At 38.5% G+C, this 22,362-nt stretch overlaps 1 protein-coding gene across 8 annotated transcripts in view; it reads right to left on the reverse strand.

The window, feature by feature from the left end:
- HYCC2 (hyccin PI4KA lipid kinase complex subunit 2) overlaps positions 1-22,362 on the reverse strand; it is an 85,417-nt gene that overhangs the window by 62,394 nt on the left and 661 nt on the right. For 4 of the 8 annotated variants that reach the window (XM_036098556.2, XM_078071179.1, XM_036098549.2 and 1 more), the window contains exons 2-3: positions 21,862-21,895; positions 12,197-12,309 (exon numbers count right to left, since the gene is read on the reverse strand). The gene's annotated coding sequence lies outside the window, so the exon portion shown is untranslated. Of the gene's footprint in view, positions 1-12,144; positions 12,164-12,196; positions 12,310-21,861; positions 21,896-22,362 lie in introns of those variants that run through there. The other 4 variants (XM_036098553.2, XM_036098547.2, XM_036098550.2 and 1 more) reach the window with 2 other exon arrangements.

A 22,362-nucleotide genomic window follows, 5' to 3' on the forward strand; every position in this document is an offset into this window, starting at 1 on the left:
AGAAGATCCAACAATTGTAAATATTTATGACCTTAACATGAGAGCAGCCAATTATATAAATCAATTAATAACAAAATTGAAAAAACACATTGATAATAATACAATAATAACAGGGGACTTTAACACCACCCTCACTGCAATGAACAGATCATCTAAGCAGAAGATCAACAAGGAAACAAGGGCTTTGAATGACACACTGGACCAGATGGACTTCACAGATATATTCAGAGCATTCCATCGAAAAGCAACAGAATACCCATTCTTCTCAAGTGCACATGGAACATTCTCCCGGACAGATCACATACTGGGTCACAAATCAGGTCTCTATCAGTATTAAAAGACTGGGATCATTCCCTGCATATTTTCAGACCACAATGCTTTGAAACTTGAACTCAGTCACAAGAGGAAATTTGGAAAGAACTCAAATACATGGAGGTTAAAGAGCATCCTACTAAAGAATGAATGGGTCAACCAAAAAGTTAAAGAATTTAAAAAAATCATGGAAGTAAATGAAAATGAAAACACAACTGTTCAAAACCTTTGGGATGCAGCAAAGGCAGTCCTAAGGGGGAAGTATATAGCAATACAAACATTTCTCAAGAAACAAGAAAGGTCTCAAATATACAACCTAACCCTACACCTAAAGGAGCTAGAGAAAGAACAGCAAATAAAGCCTAAATCCAGCAGGAGAAGAGAAGTAATAAAGATTAGAGAAGAAATCAATGAAACAGAAACCAAAAGAACAGTAGAACAGATCAAAGAAATTAGGAGCTGGTTCTGTGAAAAGATTACTAAGATCGATAAACTCCTGCCCAGACTTACCAAGAAGAAAAGAGAAAGGACCCAAATAAATAAAATCATGAATGAAAAGAGGAGAGATCATAATCAGCACTGAAGAAATACAAGCAATTATAAGAACATATTATGAGCAAATATGTGCCAACAAATTAGGCCATCTGGAAGAAATAGATGTATTCTTAGAGAGATGTATAAACTACCAAAACTGAAACAGGAAGACATAAAAAACCTGAACAGACCCATAACCAGCAAGGAAACTGAAGCAGTAATCAAAAATCTCCCAACAAACAAAAGTCTGGGGCTGGATGGCTTCTCAGGAGAATTCTAACATTTAAAGAAGAACTAATACTTATTCTTCTGAAGCTGTTTCAAAAAAAAGAAATGGAAGGAAAACTTCCAAACTCTTTCTATGAGCCCAGCATTACCTTGATTCCAAAACTAGACAAAGACCCCACCAAAAAGGAGAATTAGAGATCAACAGCACTGATGAACATGGATGCAAAAATTCTCACAAGATACTAGCCAAGAGGATTCAACAGTATATTAAAAGGATTATTCACCACCACCAAGTGGGATTTATTCCTGGGCTGCAAGGGTGGTTCAACATCTGCAAATCAATCAAGGAGATACACTACGTTAATAAAAGAAAGGACAAGAACCATATGATCCTCTCAATAGATACAGAAAAAGCATTTGACAAAATACAGCATCCTTTCTTGATTAAAACTCTTCACAGTGTAGGGATAAAGGGAACATACCTCAATATCATAAAAGCTATCTACAAAAAGCCCAAAACGAATATCATTCTCAATGGGGAAAAACGGAGAGCTTTTCCCTAAGGTCAGGAACAACGGCAGGGATGTCCACTATCACCACTGCTGTTCAACAGAGTACCAAAACTAGCCTCAGCAATCAGACAACAAAAAGAAATAAAAGGCATCCAAATCGGCAAAGAAGTCAAACTCTCACTCTTTGCAGATGACATGATACTCTATGTGGAAAACCCAAAAGACAACACCCCAAAATTGTTAGAATTCATACAGGAATTCAGCAAGTGGCAGGATATAAAATGCACAGAAATCAGTTGCATTTCTATACACTAATAATGAGACAGAAGAAAGAGAAATTAAGGAGTTGATCCCATTTACAATTGCACCAAAAACCATAAGATACCTAGGAATAAACCTAACCAAAGAGGCAAAGGATCTGTACTCAGAAAACTATGGAACAGTCATGAAAGAAACTGAAGAAGACACAAAGAAAAACATTCCATGCTCATGGATTGGAAGAACAAATATTGTGAAAATGTCTATGCTACCTAGAGCAATCTATACATTCAATGCAATCCCTATCAAAATACCATCCACTTTTTTCACAGGACTGGAACAAATAATCCTAAAATTTGTATGGAACCAGAAAAGACCCCAAATAGCCAAAGGAATGTTGAAAAAGAAAACCAAAGCGGGTGGCACCACATTCCCAGACTTCAACCTCTGTTACAAAGCTGTAATCATCAAGACAGTATGGTACTGGGGTGCCTGGGTGGCTCAGTCGTTAAGCGTCTGCCTTTGGCTCAGGTCATGATCCCAGGGTCCTGGGATCAAGCCCCGCATCAGGCTCCCTGCTCCGCGGGAAGCCTGCTTCTCCCTCTCCCGCTCCCCCTGCTTGTGTTCCCTCTCTCGCTGTGTCTCTCTCTGTCAAATAAATAAATAAAATCTTAAAAAAAAAAGACAGTATGGTACTGGCACAAAAACAGACACATAGATCAATGGAACAGAATAGAGAACCCAGAAATGGACCCTCAACTATATAGTCAATAATCTTTGGCAAAGCAGGAAACCATACGCAATGGAAAAAAAGACAGTCTCTTCAACAAATGGTGTTGGGAAAATTGGACAGCCACACGCAGAAGAATGAAACTGGACCATTTCCTTACACCATACACAAAAATAGACTCAATGGGTGAAGACCTAAATGTGAGACAGGAATCCATCAAAATCCTAGAGGAGAACACAGGCAGCAACCTCTCTGACCTGGGCTGCAGCAACTTCTTGATAGACACATCTTCAAAGGCAAGGGAAACAAAGGCAAAGGAAACAAAGGGAAAAATGGACTACTGGGACTTCATCAAGATAAAAAGCTTTTGCACAGCAAAAGAAACAGTCGACAAAATCAAAAGACAACCGACAGAATAGGAGAAGATATTTGCAAATGTCTTATCAGATAAAGGGCTCTATAAAGAACTTCTCAAACTCAACACCCAATGAACAAATAATCCAATCAAGAAATGGGCAGAAGACATGAACAGACATTTCTCCAAAGAAGACATACAAATAGCCAACAGACACATGAAAAAATGCCCAACATCACTCGGCATCAGGGAAATACAAATCAAAACCACAATGGAATACCACTTCACACCTGTCAGAATGGCTAAAATTAGCAAGTCAGGACATGACAGATGTTGGTAAGGAAGCTGTGAAAGGGGATCCCTCTTACACTGTTGATGGGAATGCAAACTGGTGCAGCCACTCTGGAAAACAGTATGGAGGTTCCTCAAAAAGTTGAAAATAGGGGGGCCTGGGTGGCTCAGTCAGTTAAGCATCTGCCTTCGGCTCAGGTCATGATCTCAGGTCCTGGGATCAAGCCCCACATTGGGCTCCCTGCTCAGCAGAGAGTCTGCTTCTCCCTCTCTCTCATCCCCACTTATGCTGTCTCAAAAAAAAAAAAGTTGAAAATAGGGGCACCTGGGTGGCTCAGTCGTTAAGCATCTGCCTTTGGCTCAGGTCATGATCCCAGGGTCCTGGGATCAAGCCCTGCGTTGGGCTCCCTGCTCCGTGGGAAGCCTACGTCTCCTCTCCCACTCCCCCTGCTTGTGTTTCCCTCTCTCACTGCTTCTCTCTGTCAAATAAATAGATGAAATCTTAAAAAAAAAAAAAAAAAGTTGAAAATAGATCTACCCTACAACCCAGCACTTGCACTACTGGAAATTTACCCCAAAGATACAAATGTAGTGATCCGAAGGGACACCTGCACTCCAATGTTTATAGCAGCAATATCCACAAAGAGCCCAGATGTCCACTGACAGATGAATGGAAAAAGAAGATGTGATATATATACAATGGAATACTACTCAGCCATTAAAAAAAATGAAATCTTGCCATTTGCAATGATATGGATGGAACTAGAGGGTATTATGCTAAGCAAAATAAGTCAATCAGGGAAAGACAATTATATGATCTCACTCATAAGTGGAATTTAAGAAACAAGGCAGAGGATCGTAGGGGAAGAGAGGAAAGAATAAAACAAGACAAAATCAGAGAGGAAGACAAACCATAAGAGACTCTTCTTTCAATCATAAGAAACAAACTGAAGGCTCCTGGAGGGGATGGGGTGGGGGGATGGGGTAACTGGGTGATGGACATTAAGGAGAGCACATGATGTAACGAGCACTGGGTATTACATAAGACTGATGAATCGCTGACCTCTACCTTTGAAACTAATAATAGCTTATATGTTAATTAATTGAATTTAAATTTAAAAAAAAATGTTGGATTGGGGCTTTAGAAATTAAACACCCTTGAATAAAGACCATCATGGGTCTTTCATAAAATAAAACTCCTCTTTACCGCGAACAATAAAAAAAAAAGAAAGTGACATGCGAAATAAGACATTCCCAGATAAACAAAAGTTGAGGGAGTTCACTACCACCAGACCTGCCCTACAAGAGATGCTCAAGGGACTCCTATAAGGTGAAATAAAGACACTAGACAGTTAACTCAAAGCTTTATGAAGGAATAAACACATCAGCAAAGGTAAATACATGTGCAATTATAAAAGCTAATATTATTGTAACAATGATTTATAACCATTTTTTACATGATTTAGGAGACTAATACATTAAAAAGAACTAATATTAGTGTAAAAGCTAGTATTACTGTAACTTTGGCACATCTGCCCACATTTTGTTTTCTACATAATTTAAGAAACTAATGCATTTATTTATTTATTTGCAAACACTTCCTAATTTGTACAAGAAGTTTAGGAGGAAAGCAGCATCTGCTCAAGGTACAGGTTTGGGATGACTAATTTATCTTCTAAGCACTGAAGAGGTGCTGAGGTTAATTTAATTATGACTTCTCCACGCCTCGTATCATAAAAAGATTGTCACGATTGTACAGCAAGGTAATGTACCAACCTTGACATTTACTTTATTGTCAACTGCATAGAGACTAAAAGAATTTGCTTATGTTTTGGAGCACACAATGTACAAAGATACAATCAACAACTGAAAGGGGTGGGAAACAGACCAGTAGAAATTTTATATGTTATTAAAGTTAGTATAAATTCAAATTACAGTGTTATTACTTTAGAATGTTAAATGCAATCCCCATAGTAACCACACACACACACACACACACACACACACACAGCTACAGAATATACACAAAAGGAAATGAGAAATAAATGTAAACATTTCACTAAAAATATCAACTAAATGCAAAAGTAATGCAGAAATGAGGAACAAAAAAAGCAATAAAATACATAGAAAACAAATAGCAAAACTATAAAAATCCTTATCAATAATTACAATGTAAATGGATTAAATTCTTCAAAAAGACAAAACTTTTGCAGAACAATAAAAACGCATGATCCAACAATATGCTGTTTACAAAAGACTCGCTTGAGATCCAAAGACACAGATTGAAAGTAAAAGATTACAAAAAGATAGTCTATGCAAATAGTAACTGAAAGAGATCAAAGATGGCTATACTAATATCTAATAAAATAACTTTTAATTCAAAAAAAGAGACAAAGGAGGACATATAAAAGGTCAACACAGCAAGAAGACATAACAAACATTTATGCACCTAATGAGACCATCCAAATATATGAGGCAAAACTGACAGAACTAAAGAGAAAAATAGTTCTATAATATTTGGAGACTTCAGTACCCCACAGAAGGAAATGAGGGAAACAGAGGATGTAAACAACACAATAATACAACGAGATCTAACACACGTATACAGAACACTGTACCCAACAAAAGCAGATACATTCTTCAAGTACAATTGGGTCGGGGCGCCTGGGTGGCTCAGTCGTTAAGCATCTGCCTTCGGCTCAGGTCATGATCCCAGGGTCCTGGGATCAAGCCCCCACATAGGGCTCCCTACTCTGCGGGAAGCCTGCTTATCCCTCTCCCACTCCCCCTGCTTGTGTTCCTGCTCTTGCTATCTCTCTCTCTCTTTAATAAATAATTAAATAGGGGCGCCTGGGTGGCTCAGTTGGTTAAGCAACTGCCTTCAGCTCAGGTCATGATTCTGGAGTCCCGGGACCGAGTCCCACATCGGGCTCCTTGCTCAGTAGGGAGTCTGCTTCTCCCTCTGACCCTCCCCCTCTCATGCTGTCTCCCATTCTCTCTCAGATAAATAAAATCTTTATAAATAAATAAATAAATAAATAAATAAATAAAGTACAATTGGGTCATTTTCCAGGATGGATCATATGTTGGGCCACAAATTAAGTCTCAATAGATTTAAGAAAAACATATCACACATAGTATTTCCTGTGATCATAATAGGAGGAAGTCAGAAATGAACAGAAGAAAAATGGGAAAATCCACAAAACTGTGAAAATTAAACAACACACTTTAAAACCAAGAAGTCAAAGAAGAAATCACAAATTACAAAATATTTGAGACAAATGAAAATAAACACACAATACACAAAACTTATGAGATGCAACAAAAGTGGTGCTAAGGAGGAAATTTGGAGTTATAAATGCTTACATTAAAAAAACAAGAGGGTTGCCTGGGTAGCTCAGTCAGTTAAGCAACTGCTCAGGTCATGATCCCGGGGTCCTGGGATTTAGCCCCACATTAGGCTCCCTGCTCAGTGGGCAGCCTGCTTTTCCCTCTCCCTCTGCCTCCCCCCCACTTGTGCTCTTTTGCAGTGCTCTCTCTCAAATAAACAAAATTTTTAAAAGTATTTTTAAAAAATAACCACAATATCGTGACATCTAAGAAATTTTAAAATTCCTTAATATAATCAAATATCCAGTTGCTGTTCAAATTTACAATTATGTCAGTTTTTTAAAACATTGAATCAGTATCCAAATGAAGTTTACATATCAGGACTGGATGATGTCTCTTAAATCTCTTTTAATCTATATGTGTGTGTGTATGTGTATCTTGTAATTTATCTGTTGAAGAAAACAGTTACCATTTTCCACATGTCTGGATTTGGCTAATTGCACCTTATGATGATTTAATATATTCCTCTGCCTTCTGTAGTTCTTATAAAATTGTGGTTGGATATAGCAGTTTGACCAGATTAGGTTTATTTTTCTGGGGGTTCTTATTGTGTTGTTTTGTCTGAAGGTTCATGACATCTGGTTGTCATGTTCTGTGTGTGATGTTACCAGCTACTGGTGATCAACACCTAAGATCTTTAGGGATTACCAAATGGTTATAAATAATTACCTAATTCTATTATTCTTTCTTCATTTAATTAGTTGGAATATTTCTAGAAAGAGAAACTTCTGTATCTAGTATTTGGTTACTTAGTAATAGCATTTTTACAGGAAAGATGGGATAAATGCTTAACTTTTTTCCCTTTATTTACCAGTTTCCAAAATGAGTTGGTTAACTAGAATCCTCTAATGGTAGCCAATTAGTTTTGCTTTAAGTATCATTATAAACTCACGGGCTAAATATACTTGATATGTTTCAACCCACTATAATTATTATTCTTACTAATACTCAAATTGTCCCATCTTTGCCCAGTGGAAGCTTTTTCATGCTTGGCTTCTGTGAAGGCAATAGTTAACTCAGCAAGCCTGGGTTGTTCAAACCTTGCACATTCCCAAGGGTTTGTTATTGTGGCCACTGGCTAGTGTATTACTTTCCTCGGGCTGCCATAACACAGTACCACAAACTGCATGGCTTAAAACAGCATAATATTATCTCACAGTTCTGATGGAGGCTAGAAATCTAAAATCAAGATGTCAGCAGGGCCATACTTCCTCTGAAACTTGCAGAGAGTCCCTCCTTGCCTTTTCAGGTTCTGGAGTTGCCAGCAATCCTTGGTATTCCCTGGCTTGTAGATGCATTACTCCAACCATTGCCTCTGTTGTCACATGGCTATCTTCTTACTGTGCCTGTGTCTCCTCTCCTCTTCTTATAAAGACACCAGTCATATTGGATTAAAGGTCCACCCTCATCCGGTATGACTTCATCTTATCTAATTACATTTCCAACGACCCTATTTCCAAATAGGGTCAAATTCTGAGGGAATGAGAGTTAGTCTCCAACATAACTGGGGCAACATGTTCAACTCTAACAACTGGCTCCTGGAAAATGAACTCCTGAAATGTTCTGGTAAGTGTTTTGCATTCTTGGGGCTTCAATCAAACTGTACCAGTCTGCCGAGGTAGCTTGTATAAACAATGTGACTATGGTAAAATCAGCTTTCCTTCAGGAGGTCTGAAACTTCAGTAACTATGGTCTGTATGACTGACCCCCCAATAAAAACCCCGGACATCTAGGCTCGAGATCTTCCCTAGTAGGCAACATCTTACACGTTGTCACAACTCATTACTGGAATTAAGCACACATTAAGCACATTCTGTTCAACTCCACTGGGAGAGGACTCTTGCAAGCCTGCACCTGGTTTCCTCCAGATTTCACCTTATGTGCCTTTTATTTTGCTGATTTTTATCATTTTGCAGTAATAAAGTATAACTGAATATAATGACTTATGAGTGATTCTAACAAATCATGAAACTTGGGACTAGTCATGGGAACCCCCAACATAGCTCAAAAGCTCTTTTGACATAAACCTAGTAAATGATGATTAGAGATAAGTAATCTCTAAATGATCTTCTAACTTCCTGATAGGAGTAGAAGTTCCAGGTTCATCTTGTACAGTTCCTGCCCTAGACTTAGGATCAAACATTTCTCCAAGAAACCCTTGTTCCTTTCAGGGGGAACTAATAGAGACCATATTCTGGATGCTAAAGATGGGCATGCCTTAAATACAACTTATTCCAGGAAATTACGCTGAATTTTAGAATAAATCTTTCAAGTACCAAATAAATGTTCAAAGTAGTTGGTATTTAAAGAATCAAGGAAAGCAGTAGTATTTGGGTTTGGTGGCATTCTTACCTCTAAATAATTCTCTTCCTTACCTAGTTAACTGACAAAATTCAGGAGAAGCTCTTCCTCAAGAGAAAAAATATTTGAGGGAGAGGCAGACTCCCCATGGAGCAGGGAGCCCAACATGGGACCCGATCCCAGGACCCTGGGATTAGGACCCTGAGCCGAAGGCAGACACTTAACCAACTGAGCCACCCAGGTGCCCCTTGAGTTAATCATCTTTAACCATAATCCAGAACTACTATTAGGAAAAGAGAAGGCAGGGAATTGGATAAAAGGGAATAGAGTAGGGGTGGGCATCTAAGTGCCTAAATATTTCTTCCTTTCTTCTTATCATGACCATTATTCCTTTTGGAATACTACTAGAAAACAGATGTACTGTTTCTAATTTTAAATATAATTAAATGTATACAAAGGAGCTTATCTTTAAAATTTAGAATTACAGGGGTGCCTGGGTGGCTCAGTCATTAAGCGTCTGCCTTCGGCTCGGGTCATAGTCCCGGGGTCCTGGGATCGAGCCCCCCATCAGGCTCCCTGCTCGGCAGGAGGCCTGCTTCTCCCTCTCCTACTCCCCCTGCTTGTGTTCCCTCTCTCGCTGTCTCTCTCTGTCAAAAAACAAATAAAATCTTTAAAGAAAAATTTAGATTTACAAATTAAGAAAACAGCTAGTCACATCTGTCAATCTTTTTTTCTTTATAGCATTATGCTTTTTGTTTCTTAATGAATTCCTTCCCTATGCTAAGTTTAAAAACATATCCACCTCAGGGCACCTGGGTGGCTCAGTCACTTTAGCATCTGCCTTCAGCTCAGGTCATGATCCCTGGGTCCTGGGATTGAGTCCTATGTCGGGCTCCCTGCCCAGCAGGAAGTCTGCTTCTCCATCTCCCTCTACCCCTCCCCCCCTGCTCTCAGGCTGTCTCGCTTCCTCTCTCAAATAAATAAATAAATAAAATCTTTAAAAAAAATACCCACTTATATTTTCTCCATAAAGATTCTGTATTATTACTAGTATTATTTTATTAGTTAATATTTATACGGCATTTATTATATGTGGGGCACTATTATAAGCATATTTATTTTTTTAAGATTTTATTTGGGGGAGGAGATTTTATTTTTAAGTAATCTCTATACGCAATGTGGGGCTCAAACTCATAATCCTGAGATCAAGAGTCACATGCCCTACTGACTGAGCCAGCCAGGCATCCTCTAATCATTTTTATTTTATTTTTTTATTTTTTAAAAGATTTTATTTATTTATTTGACAGGGAGAGAGAGAGAGAGATCACAAGTAGGCAGGCAGGCAGGCAGGCAGAGGGAGAGGGAGAAGCAGGCTCCCCGCTGAGCTGGGAGCCTGATGCAGGGCTCGATCCCAGGACCCCGGGATCACGACCCGAGCCGAAGGCAGATGCCTAACCAACTGAGCCACCCAGGTGCCCCCCTCTAAGCATTTTTAAAAATTCATCTACTGTTTATAAAAACCCCATATGGCTGGTACTGTCCTCATCCCCATCTTCTAGATGAAGAAGTCACTGATAGGTTAAATCACTTGTGCAAGGTCACATGGCTAGTAAGTGGTGAAGCCATGTCTCATCAACCTAGACTACAGGAACTCTGAACATCTCACGAACCTACAGGATATTATACTTGTTCGTTACACTGAAAACATCATGCTTATTTTACCTGGGTTAGTGAGATACCTTGGAAAGATACAGGTATGCCAGAGAGTGGAGAATCACACAGTAATTTAGGAACCTGGGACCTTGATGAAGTCCCTAGGGATCTAGTGTCCAGAAATACCAAGACATTCTCTTCAAAAGGACATGCTGCCATGGCTCAGCCCATCATCACCACTTAGAAAGAAACATGGTCCTTGGTGGACCTCTTTAGATTCTGGAAACAAAATAAACCATTATTTTAAAGTGCTGCTCTGTCCCATTTCTGGAATAGCCAATAAAGCTGCCAGTTTTTGTTTTTGTTTTTTTAAGATTTTATTTATTTCTCTGACAGAGAGAGAGACAGCGAGAGAGGGAACACAAGCAGGGGGAGTGGGAGAGGAAGAAGCAGGCTTCCTGCTGAGCAGGGAGCCCAACTCGGGGCTCGATCCCAGGACCCTGGGATCATGACCTGAGCCGAAGGCAGATGCTTAACGACTGAGCCACTCAGGCACCCCAAAGCTGACAGTTTTAAATGGGGCCCAGGACATGACAAGGCAGTGTAGCAGGCCAATGTGGCAGGGCAAGATACTGTTATTTGGGCCTTAGGATCCAGCAAACTCAGTGCTGTTTGAAATGTCTGTGGCAGATATATAAAGCTACCAATAGGCCCTGATAAGAGAATCACAACACAAACCACCTAGGCATAAAGCCCCACACAGAATAGGGTTTTTCAACCTTGGCACAATTAGGAGGTTGCTCACTCCTAACGCTGCAAGGGGCTGTCCTGTACACGGTAGGATATTTAGCAGCATCTCTGGCCTTTCCCCCAGTAGATACGAGTAGCATTCCTCCCAAGTTGTGACAAAATGTATACAAACATTGCCAAATATCTCTTGGGAAGCAGTATTGCCCCTGGTTGAGAATCACTGCTTTAAATATTTTATTTATTGGGACGCCTGGGTGGCTCAGTTGGTTAAGTGGCTGCCTTCGGCCCGGGTCATGATCCCAGGGTTCTGGGATCGAGTCCCACATTGGGCTCCTTGCTCAGCAGGGAGCCTGCTTCTCCCTCTCTCTCCTTCTGCTTGTGCTCTGTCAAATAAATAAAATCTTTAAAAAAAAAAATTTTTTATTTATTTATATATATACATAGAGAGAGAGAGAGAGCACGAGCAGGTGAAGGAGAATTCCAAGCCAACTCCATGCTGAGTGCAGAGCCTGACAGGGGCTCAATCCCACGACCCTGAGATCATGACCTAAGCCATAAATTAAGAGTTGGACGCTTAACCAACTGAGCCATCCAGGCGCCCTGAGAATCACTGCTTTAGAATAAAGCTATGCCCTCTTCTGTAGAGGGTTATGCTACTTTTGAGAAAGAGCTCCTTGCTTGGCTTTTGGGTTCTGATAGAGAATGACCACGGGGCACCAAAGTGACCATGTGACCCGATCTACCTTAAAGAACTGGGTGTTCTAACCCACCAAGCAATAAAGTTGAATGTCCTAGCAGCATTACATCATTAAGTGGAAGTGATACTATACCAGACATTAGTTCTTCCTATCCTTTAGGGCACATGAGATGATAGTTCTCTACCTTCTTTAAGTCAGATGTGACCTCTTGACTTGCTTTGACCAACGAGCGGAAATGATTCCTGTGGAAGCATTTAAATGCCAGTATGCACTCTCCAGCCTGTTCTTCCCTTGCCACTATGAAAATAGAAGCAGGGAAAAATATAAACATGTACTGCTGACCCATCATATGGAAAACAGCTGCCCTGCAGTCACCCAGACTTTCAACATTTTACATGAGAAAAAATAAATCTTTTTTTTTTTTAATTTTAAGCCATTATTTGAAAATTGGTTATTACCACTACATAAGTTGCTGACCCTGACTATAAAAGGTTATATATAAGGTTAGGACAGGCCCTGGAAGCACAAATAAGCCTTAAAAACAAATGGCTCAAACACCCATGGCACACACTTCTACTAAATGTCAACATTCCCTTAATCTATGAACTTGCAGAGTTCCATATGATCAAAGAAAGAAAAATTCCGGCCTGGTTTACATATGGTTCCATATGAGATGCTGGCATTACGCTGATACAGAGGTGGCCCTGAAACACAGGAGATTTACATGTTCACCATGCCTGAAAAGAAAGATGACCAGAGGTAAATATCTAAGGACTGGCTACACAGGGTCTGTCACTGTACTTGCTTAATATGCTCATGAACAAAATGGCCCAGTCAGTAGGAACAGAAATTACACCTTGGCTCAACACAGATGTCCCTCATCAATGTTAACCTATAATTCCATGACATGCCAACCTATCTCACACCTCCATGCATTTTCTTAAGCTACTCTCCTCCTCTCTAGAATGCCTTTCAAATACCCTCTAACCTAACCGCCTTACTCTTTCAAGACTCAGATGAATAGTCACTTCCTCTTTAAAGCCTTTCTTAGCATACAAGCCAGTATCCATTCAAAGCCCTTTCTTTCCCCCTCATTCACAAATTCTCAACCTAGAGTCCACAGACCCCCCCTGAATCTGTGAATAAAACTCATAAACTTTGATGGGAAGAAAATTATATCATTCTTTTTATTTCTATTTAATTTTTTTAAGACTTATTTAATTATTTTAGAGAGAGAAGCATGTACGAGTGGAGGGAGGGGCAGAGGGAGAGAATCTTCAAGGAGACTCCCCACTGAGCACAGAGCCTGACGTAGGGCTCCATCTCACCACCCAAGAGATCATGACCTGAGCCAAAACCAAGAGTTGGATGCTTAACCCACTGAGCCACCCAAGCACCCCATATCATTCTTTTATTTTTAATCTCTAAAATTTATCATTTCATTTGATTATAAATGTAAGCAAAACAACAACTAAAAAAAATCCACAGTATTTTCTATGTCTTGGGTCACCAACAGATATCACAGGTGGTTTCACATCAAGTTAGAGTTGTTGCAGACATCAAAACATCATTTATATTCATCACTACTTCATGCCACATATCTCTGGTTAAAGAGCTTTTGCCCCATGCTGGGAGAAAAAAAAAAAGTTTCCAACGACAGTCTCTCTTCTTAAGCATACAAAAAAACATCACAAGTGATTCTTTTAGGACCTCTTTCTCTAGCCTTTAGAGAAGGGAAACAGCCTTCATTCCCTCTCCTTAGGAAACAGAGAACAACTGATTTCTTTTCATTAATATTGCTCTTTCAAAGCAATCACCTCTCCCTCTCCATCTTAAGCTGCTTGTAAATTGATGAGGTAGGTAGAATCACAGTGGTAACTGTCCTAACAGCACACAGTACTTAATACTTTCCATTCCCAGAAAACTGTGTAGAGGCTTATTAGTCCTATTGTTAAACCACAGCTTCTCTAGGGCAGGGAATATTCCTCAGTTGTGTTTGCATTTCTAGTTCCTAACAAGGCCTAGCACAGTACTTAATTCAATTCTATTGGATGAATGCCTTAAAAGCAACAACTGGGCAGTCAGCAGCAGACTCAGCAGAGAGAGAAGCAAGTATGGCAAAGACTACTAGTTCCCACCCAATACAGATGCCTACCCCCACCCCCACTGATATAGTCTATATGCTCAACTATTTCTGAACCTCACTTATAGCCAAATACGGCCAAATTACTAAGTTCTGGTAAATGAGATCAGAGGAAATACTGTGTGAGTAACTCTAGAAAGGTTTCTTAAAAGATAAGAGGTGTGCCCCTTTAGTTCTCTTCCTTTCTTCTTCCTTCCCTTTGCCTAGAACTTGGATATGATGACTGGATATCCAGCAACCATTCTGTGACCTTGAGAATAGAAGCCACAAGCTAAAAATGGCATAGGAAAAAGACAGGAGGAGCCTGGATCCTTGACAACTCTGGAGTTGCCATATCAGTCCCAGACTGCCAATTTCTGATTTTTTTTTTCACAAGACAAAGAAATGAACTACTATCTTGTTTAAGCAATGGTTATTTCTTATCTCTGTATCTAGCAGTCAAACACAATTCCTCACTGATAGGGTGAAAAAGAGACTCCAGCAACAAATCTGTGGTCTAAGATGCCAAGAGCCATCTCAGCTATGCTTCAACTTAATGATGATAAAATGTAAGACATTTCCACTGAAACGGGATAGAGTAGGAAGCAAGACTAAACAAAGAGCCTATACTCTGTGAAGGTACAGCACCATTATAGCTCAGTTGGAGGGGTGTTTATAGTAGTTTGGTACAGTGACAAGATTTCATAATGCAGTACTGTAATTTCTTGCCAACATTTAGGAGTTATGTTCTAGAAAAGTAATGTAGCTTATAAAACTGTGACTGGCAAGACCAAATTATATGAAAATGAGGTTAGGAAAAATAAACATTTTGATGAAAGATGTTAAATCAGCTGTTTAAAAGCTGTCCAAATAAAAAAAATCAGTAACCTTTCTACAGAATAACCTCCTTCAAGTTTTCAGTAATATTGTTGTATGCATAACAATCAAATAAGGTTGATTTCCCACATATTACACAGACTATTCTACTTCATAAAGATTTTGAACCTGCCCTACCTAGCTTGCCATTTAACATCTTTTGTACTTATGTTTTTATTTGTACTTGGTTAAGTCTCAACAAATATTTCAAATCTTAGTGAAAGTGTCATTTTTTTGGACTGCTTTTCATCCTTACATTAAGAAAATGGAAAATAATCTGAATGTTTGTGTCTCACCACAATTCATATACTGAAATATTAACCCCCAATATATTGGTATTAGGAGGTAGGGGCTTTGGGAGGTGATTAGGTCATGAGTAGGTAGAGCTTTCATAAATGGGATGAGTACTTATAAAAGAGACCCCAGAGAGCTCTCTTAGCCCGTTTGCCATGTCATAACACAATGAGAGACAGCATTCTCTGAACCAGGAAGTGGGCTCTCAGTAGAAAAACAATTTGCTGGCACATTGATCTTGAACTTCCCAGCCTCCATAACTGTTAGAAATAAATTGTTGTTTAAGCCACCTAGTTTATCATACTTTGTTATAGCAGCCCAAACTGACAGAGACAGAGGTCTTTTTCTATTTCTCCATTCCCCTGAATTTAGGCTAGCTTTGCGAGTTGCTTTGACCAACAGAAATGTGATGGAAAGGACATTATGTAAGTTCCAAAGCCTAAGCCCTAAAGAGAGCATGGAGCCCTGTAGCTTCTACCTTCACCTTTTTAGAATGCTACCATGAAAATGCCATGTAAGGTTGCCAGACTAGCTTACTAGAGAAAGACAAGCTACACTGAGAAGACTGAAGCACTTTAACGGACAGCTAGCACCAAGTGCAAACGTGTGAGTGAGGACACGCTGTACCTTCCAACTCAGTCAATTCTCCAGGCAGATTCGACTACATGAGAGAGCTAAGTGAAACCAACAGAAGGACTGCTTAGTCAACCTACAGATGATGAAAAATAATAAATCTCTTTGCCCTAAGTCATTAAGTTTTGATGTAGTTTGTTAGGCACCAATACCAAAAAAGCCCCCCAAAACTAAAATAAACAAAAAACCCCAACAACTTTATACTTAATAGTTCCTTAAGATGAGAAAAATCACTCAAGATTTTTCTGTTTTTATCTTTAATTCACCTATTGTAGTATCCTGGAGGTTATGCTGACTCCAATGCTTCATTCCACTATTATTAAAAAAAAACTGAAATTAACGTATGAAAGTACAACAGGGAGCCATTAAAGTATTTTGCATAAAATAAGTAATATGTAATAGGTACTTCCGAAAGAACACTCTGGTTGCACTACAGAATGGACTGGAGGGAGAAAAGACTGACTCCAGGATGACCCATAAGACTATTGGAATGGGGTGCCTGGGTGGCTCAGTTGGTTAAGGAACTGCCTTCGGCTCGGGTCGTGGTCCCAGGGTCCTGGGATCGAGTCCCACATTGGGCTTCTCCTGCTCTGCGGGGAATGTGCATCTCCCTCTGCCTCTGCCTGCCAGTCCCCCTGCTTGTGCGCTCTCTGTCAAATAAATAAATAAAATCTTAAAGAAAAAAAAAAGACTGCTGGAATGGTCCTAGTGAAAAGCCTAGAAAGAGGCTAGAAGCCTAAACTATCACTGCTGCTGCCGCCACTACTACTATATTTACTATATACAGTATTTAATGCATCATAAATGCATTAAATACTGTAATAAGAACTTTACTTATATTTGCTCATTTAATGTAATTACCCTTTAAATTTTTTTTTTTTTTTTAAATAAATAGACTCACAGGAAGTTCCCAAAATATGTGCCAGGAGGTCTCAGGTACCCTTGGTCCAGTTTCCCCCAATGGTAACATCTTGAATAACTATTGATATAAAATATCAAGACCAAGAAATTCTCACTGGCACAATCTACAGAGGTTATTCAGTTTTCAGCAGTTATATAACCACTCACTTGTCTGCGTGTGTGTGTTTGTGTAGTTCTATACAATTTTATAACATATGTGTATTTGTGTAACTACTGCCACAATCAAGATACAGACTGTTCTATCAAGAGGCTCCCCTCTCCCTGATCCTTAACCCCTGGCAACGATTAATCTGCTCTTCATCTCTATCATTTTGTTATTTTAAGAACATTATATAAATGGAATCATACAATATGTAACCTTTGGAGAGTGGCTTTTTTTTCACTTAAGACTCTTCCACGATGTTACACGTATCAACAGTTTATTCTTTTTTATTGCTGCATACTGGTCCATTGTATAAATGTGCCAGTTTGTTTAACCATTCACTTGTTGAAGAACATCTGGGTTGTTTCCAGTTTGGGGCTATTAGGAATTAAGTTGCTATGAGCATTCATGTACAGATTTTTATGTGAATATGTTTCAATTTCTCTGGAATAAATGCCCAAGAATGCAATTGTGCAGTTGTACAACTCTTTTTAATGACAAAGAAATTGAGGCTATAAATGTGGAGCTGGAATTCTAATCCAGATGGTACACCTCTAAGTCTTAACTCTTCATACTTCTAAAGGTTGTAGAAATCGAGAGAAGTAAATGGAATTTAAAAAGTAGCAAGAAGGTAGAGTCAACAGAACCTAGCGTTGTTGACATGAGAGATATATGAATAAAGTGTCAAAGGTAATACCAGGTTCTAGCTTCAGCACGTTAAATGCAGAAGGTAAAATATGAATTCACTTTTATACATATTGTATTTGAGGGACCTGCAGGTCATCCTCATCTAGCAGGCAATTAGATTTACAGAATAGGAACCAGAGATCAAGAAAAAGCTCTGGATTAAAGACAGACTTAAGAATCATATTTAGATGCTAACTGAGCAAATGAAATCAGAGGGACAAGGTAAAGAATAAGAAGAGATCTGACCACAGAACTCTGAACAGAAACATTTGTACCTTCTAGTTTTTTTTCCACAAACAATAAACAGTAAGTACTGTGATAGACTGCAAGTCCATATTAACTTTAGATTTTACAATCATCAAGTAGAAAGGACAGGAGTATACTCCCCACTCCTTTTTTCAATTAGAAAGAAAGAACTACAAAAAGAATACATGCTGGTTAAAAAGCCTCACTACTACTCTGTTTAATACCATAATGGTGGATACATGTCATTTTGCATTTCTCCAATGTACAAAGACAAGACTGAACCCTAATGTAAGCTATGGACTTTAGGTGATAATGATGTATCAATGTAGGTTCATCAATTGTAACAAATTTACCACTCTGGGGGATATTGATAATGGAGGAGGCTACATGTGTGTGAGGCGGGTATGTGGTATGTCTCTGTACCTACCGCTCAATTTTGCTGTGAACCTAAAACTGCTCTAAAAAATAAAGTCTGATTTTAAAAAATTGCTTTTAATCTTCCATACAAAAGAATATTAAAAAATTATTAGCTTCATTCCCTACTCAGCATCCAACTCCCTCCACACATTTTTTCCAAAAAAATATACGGGGAAAGGAATTTAAGGAAGTTAACTGACAAATCTTAGTAGCTAACAAAAATCTATATTAATTAAGAACCAAGCACTATCAAGAGTCAAGGATTATGTCAATTATATGCAATTTTAAAAAGAGTTAAGGGGCCATAATAACAAAAGTAATAGATAAATTGAATTCTAACATTTTTGGGAGTTCTGTGTTTTACATAGAACAAAATAACTATTGGGGCACCTGGGTGGCTCAGTCGTTAAGCGTCTACCTTCGGCCCAGGTCATGATCCCGGGGTCCTGGGATGGAGCCCTGCGTCGGGCTCCCTGCTCAGTGGGAAGCCTGCTTCTCCCTCTCCCACTTCCCCTGCTTGTGTTCTCTCTCTCACTGTGTCTCTCTCTGTCGAATAAATCTTAAAAAAAAAAAAAAAACAACTGACAAAAGCTAAAATTAAAAAAAAAAAAGAACAAAATAACTATTTTGTAACCCATGCTTTGCCATTCAATAAACTGGTGTCACTTACCATATTTTATTACTTTTTTTTTTAGCAGTTACATTTCAAACCTAGAAAGAACTATAATTCTATAAATGATCAAAGTCATACCTCTTAATACATTATTGTGTTTTAATATCCTTCTCCAAAATTAGTCTACTCATCTGCTTTTTCTTATACTTGTCTCCATGGCAGAGACCCAAACAGAAAAGTCTAGACTTTGTTAAAGATGGACCATGAATTTCTAAACAGGGCCCAAAGTCAACACATACGCAGTTTCAAGGTTTTTTTGTTTTGTTTTTTGTTTTTTGTTTTAAAGATTTTATTTATTTGACAGAGACAGACACAGCGAGAGAGGGAACACAAGCAGGGGGAGTGGGAGAGAGAGAAACAGGCTTCCCGTGGAGCAGGGAGCCCAATGCGGGGCTGGACCCCAGGACCTTGGGATCATGACCTGAGCTGAAAGCAGATGCTTAACGACTGAGCCACCCAAGCGCCCCCAGTTTCAAGTTTTAACATATATTAACATATATATGAGTGAATGTTTACACAGAAGATAAATGCATATCTTCATTATATCATAGCAATATCCCAAAAAGAACTTTAATCAAGAAAACATCCAATTTTTATTTTCCAGTTCTATTTAATTCTAAAACCAGATGGCTTTCAGAGACATTAAGAAAACAAGATATGATTAAACATCTGTGCAAATTAGCACAGGTCTGAATTGTGGAAGAAATTAGTTTGGTTTATGGAAAGCAGCTAACTGCCAAGTAAAAACTAATCCAAACCAAAACTTAACTCAGGACCATTTTTACTTCTGGCAACTTTAGCTGCTGGTTAGAAAATCTAGACCTGCTATGACATTAAATGGTGAATTTTATTGGACTATAAAAATATTGGTAGATTTAGCAGCCCTTTCTTTCAAGTGAAAACTACTGTTGCTATTTCATACCACAAGTATGAGAGCCATGAATTAGATCAATAATTCTAAAGTGGAAGCCAGTGATAAACCATGTTACTAGATCTTTTTTCCTTCAAAATATATCTACCTCCCTTCACATTCCCCCTACCACTAAGATTCTGAAGGGAAGTGGAGGTGATATAATAGATAGGTATGTGTGCCTTTTTTTCTAAACTCCTAGATTATTCTGATACATATGTAACTCTCCACCTTCAGGAGAATTTCTGAATTAGGTCCAACTCTATTTTTTAAATTGCAGGCAAAGGACCAGAGCTACAAAGAGACAAGAGCTTAGTAGAAGGCTCTGCAGGTAAGGGCTATATTCACACCAGTTGTAAGCCACCTTCAGAGCTTTCTGTGTCAGCTCCCTCCAGAATTCATGATGTTATATTTTAGACAATGACAAATATTCAGTTCACCATCCTGAGAAAGGCACATAGTCTACTAGCCAGATAAAAATATAAAAAGAAGCTATTTTGGACATCAAAAAAACTAAGAAACCACAGAGAATGAAAGACAAAAATTCCTCTGTTCTTGCATTAAAATAACAGCAAAGTACTTTTTTTTGGTGCAGCTGATAACTTGTCTAGAGACTTTCTGTCCATATTTTATCATTTTAGTTTTTTATTATGTAGCATTGGTTTTTCTATTTAAAGCTCAGCAAAGCTGAAAATCTTAATTGAATTTAATAAACTATTAAATGCCAGAACTGTGTATTAAAAACAAACAAACCAACCTAAATCCATATTGCATGTCAAGATGGCTTAAGAGTTGGATTTAAAAAGCTTTGAAGGCCCATTTTACAGCAAAAATTATACATCTTTACAGCAAGTGTTTCAAATTCCTTATAAACAGCTCTGATACTGAAATATGTCAGAAAAGTAGGCTTCTAATGATGTATAAATAATAAGCCAATTATTATTATATTCTAATTCTGACTAGTGTTTCTTAAATCACTTGGTAATTTCCTACTCAATGTTCAACTTTGTTGCATTCTACAATGACACCTACTGGCCATTCAAACTCAGCCCTTAGTTCTCTAAGACAGCTCTAGTAGGCTGGTTACATAAGAAGAAGATACACACAGAAACACACAGAAACACACAGGCACACACTCAAACCACCCTGCACAAAAGCAGAGATTTATTTACAGGTACTCACACTACAGAATTCCACCTAAAATAGAAAGTATTCTTTGCGACTGAGATAGTATTACTCTTGCAGAAAGGTAAAAAGACAAAGAGTGAAACACCCAGGTATCAAAATTTTTAACTGAAATCTTAATAAATATCTCAGTACTCTCAACATTTCAGAACAAACTTTAATGATCCACCTCTCTTTGCCAAATGATATTTACAGAAAAAACAAATCTTTTAATTTAGGTTCTGGGATATACTAATATAAATTATCATTAATACAAAAAGGAAAATTATACAGTTGCTCATACTACATTAATCCTTCTCAGCTAAAGGCTACATTTCAATCAGCTTACATTTTAGCAATTTATAATGCTTCTTTTAAAGTTTTCCAGTGTGCTATAAAATCTAATTTTTAATGTAGTTCGTCCTTCTGTAACACATACTGAATGAAATTCCTATTTTATTCTACATTCCATTGTGCAAACAATTATAAAAACTCAGAAAAAGATAATAATTTACAGTTCATTGTGTCTGTAAATACACTTTACCTCAGCTGGAGAGGTTCAAAGAGCATACTTTCTAAACCTAAGAAATAATTCATAACTAGTTTATCAGACATAAAAAGCAAATTACTTAAAAGATGACTTCTCCCCCACCCTATCCCCCTTCAAACCACCACCTTATTTTCATAGTCCCTAACATCCACAGTATGTATGTGTGGGGGAATCTAGCAACTAATTTTCTAGTCATTTTCCAACTCGCACTTACCTTCTACTATAGATTTTTGAGGCTCTCCACTTTCCTGAAGATAAAAAAAAAATTATTTATCATCAGTCTTGACCCTCAAAACAAATTCATGAACTGCAAAACATGAACCTGGCTGCTCGTCTCAAACTAACGTATCTCTCAACCCAAGTCCGTATTTGGGATAAGCTTTTCCTCACTATCCTTCATGCTTCTTCGATAACAGAGCCTGCCGAGGTAGAAAGCACTCAAACCAACGAAAAAAACTATTCTGACACATCAATAGGTTGCAAGACCTCCTCTTCCAAGGGCGACAAGCTAGTTGTTTGGGTAAATAATAGCCAAGGATTACATAATGTATAGCTATAAAGAGTTTGAAGGATCTGACCGCCAGTAAATATGTTTCTTCTCCACACACCCTTCCCACCCCGAGAAATGGCCATAAGAAGCAATTCCTAGGATTTCTCTCCAGTGCCTGCAATGCCGCGTCCTTTTCTCTCCTGGAGCTTCGTGCAAGAATTCCTC

This window comes from Halichoerus grypus, chromosome 4 (genome assembly GCF_964656455.1).
Source record: "Halichoerus grypus chromosome 4, mHalGry1.hap1.1, whole genome shotgun sequence".
NCBI classification, from domain to species: domain Eukaryota; kingdom Metazoa; phylum Chordata; class Mammalia; order Carnivora; family Phocidae; genus Halichoerus; species Halichoerus grypus.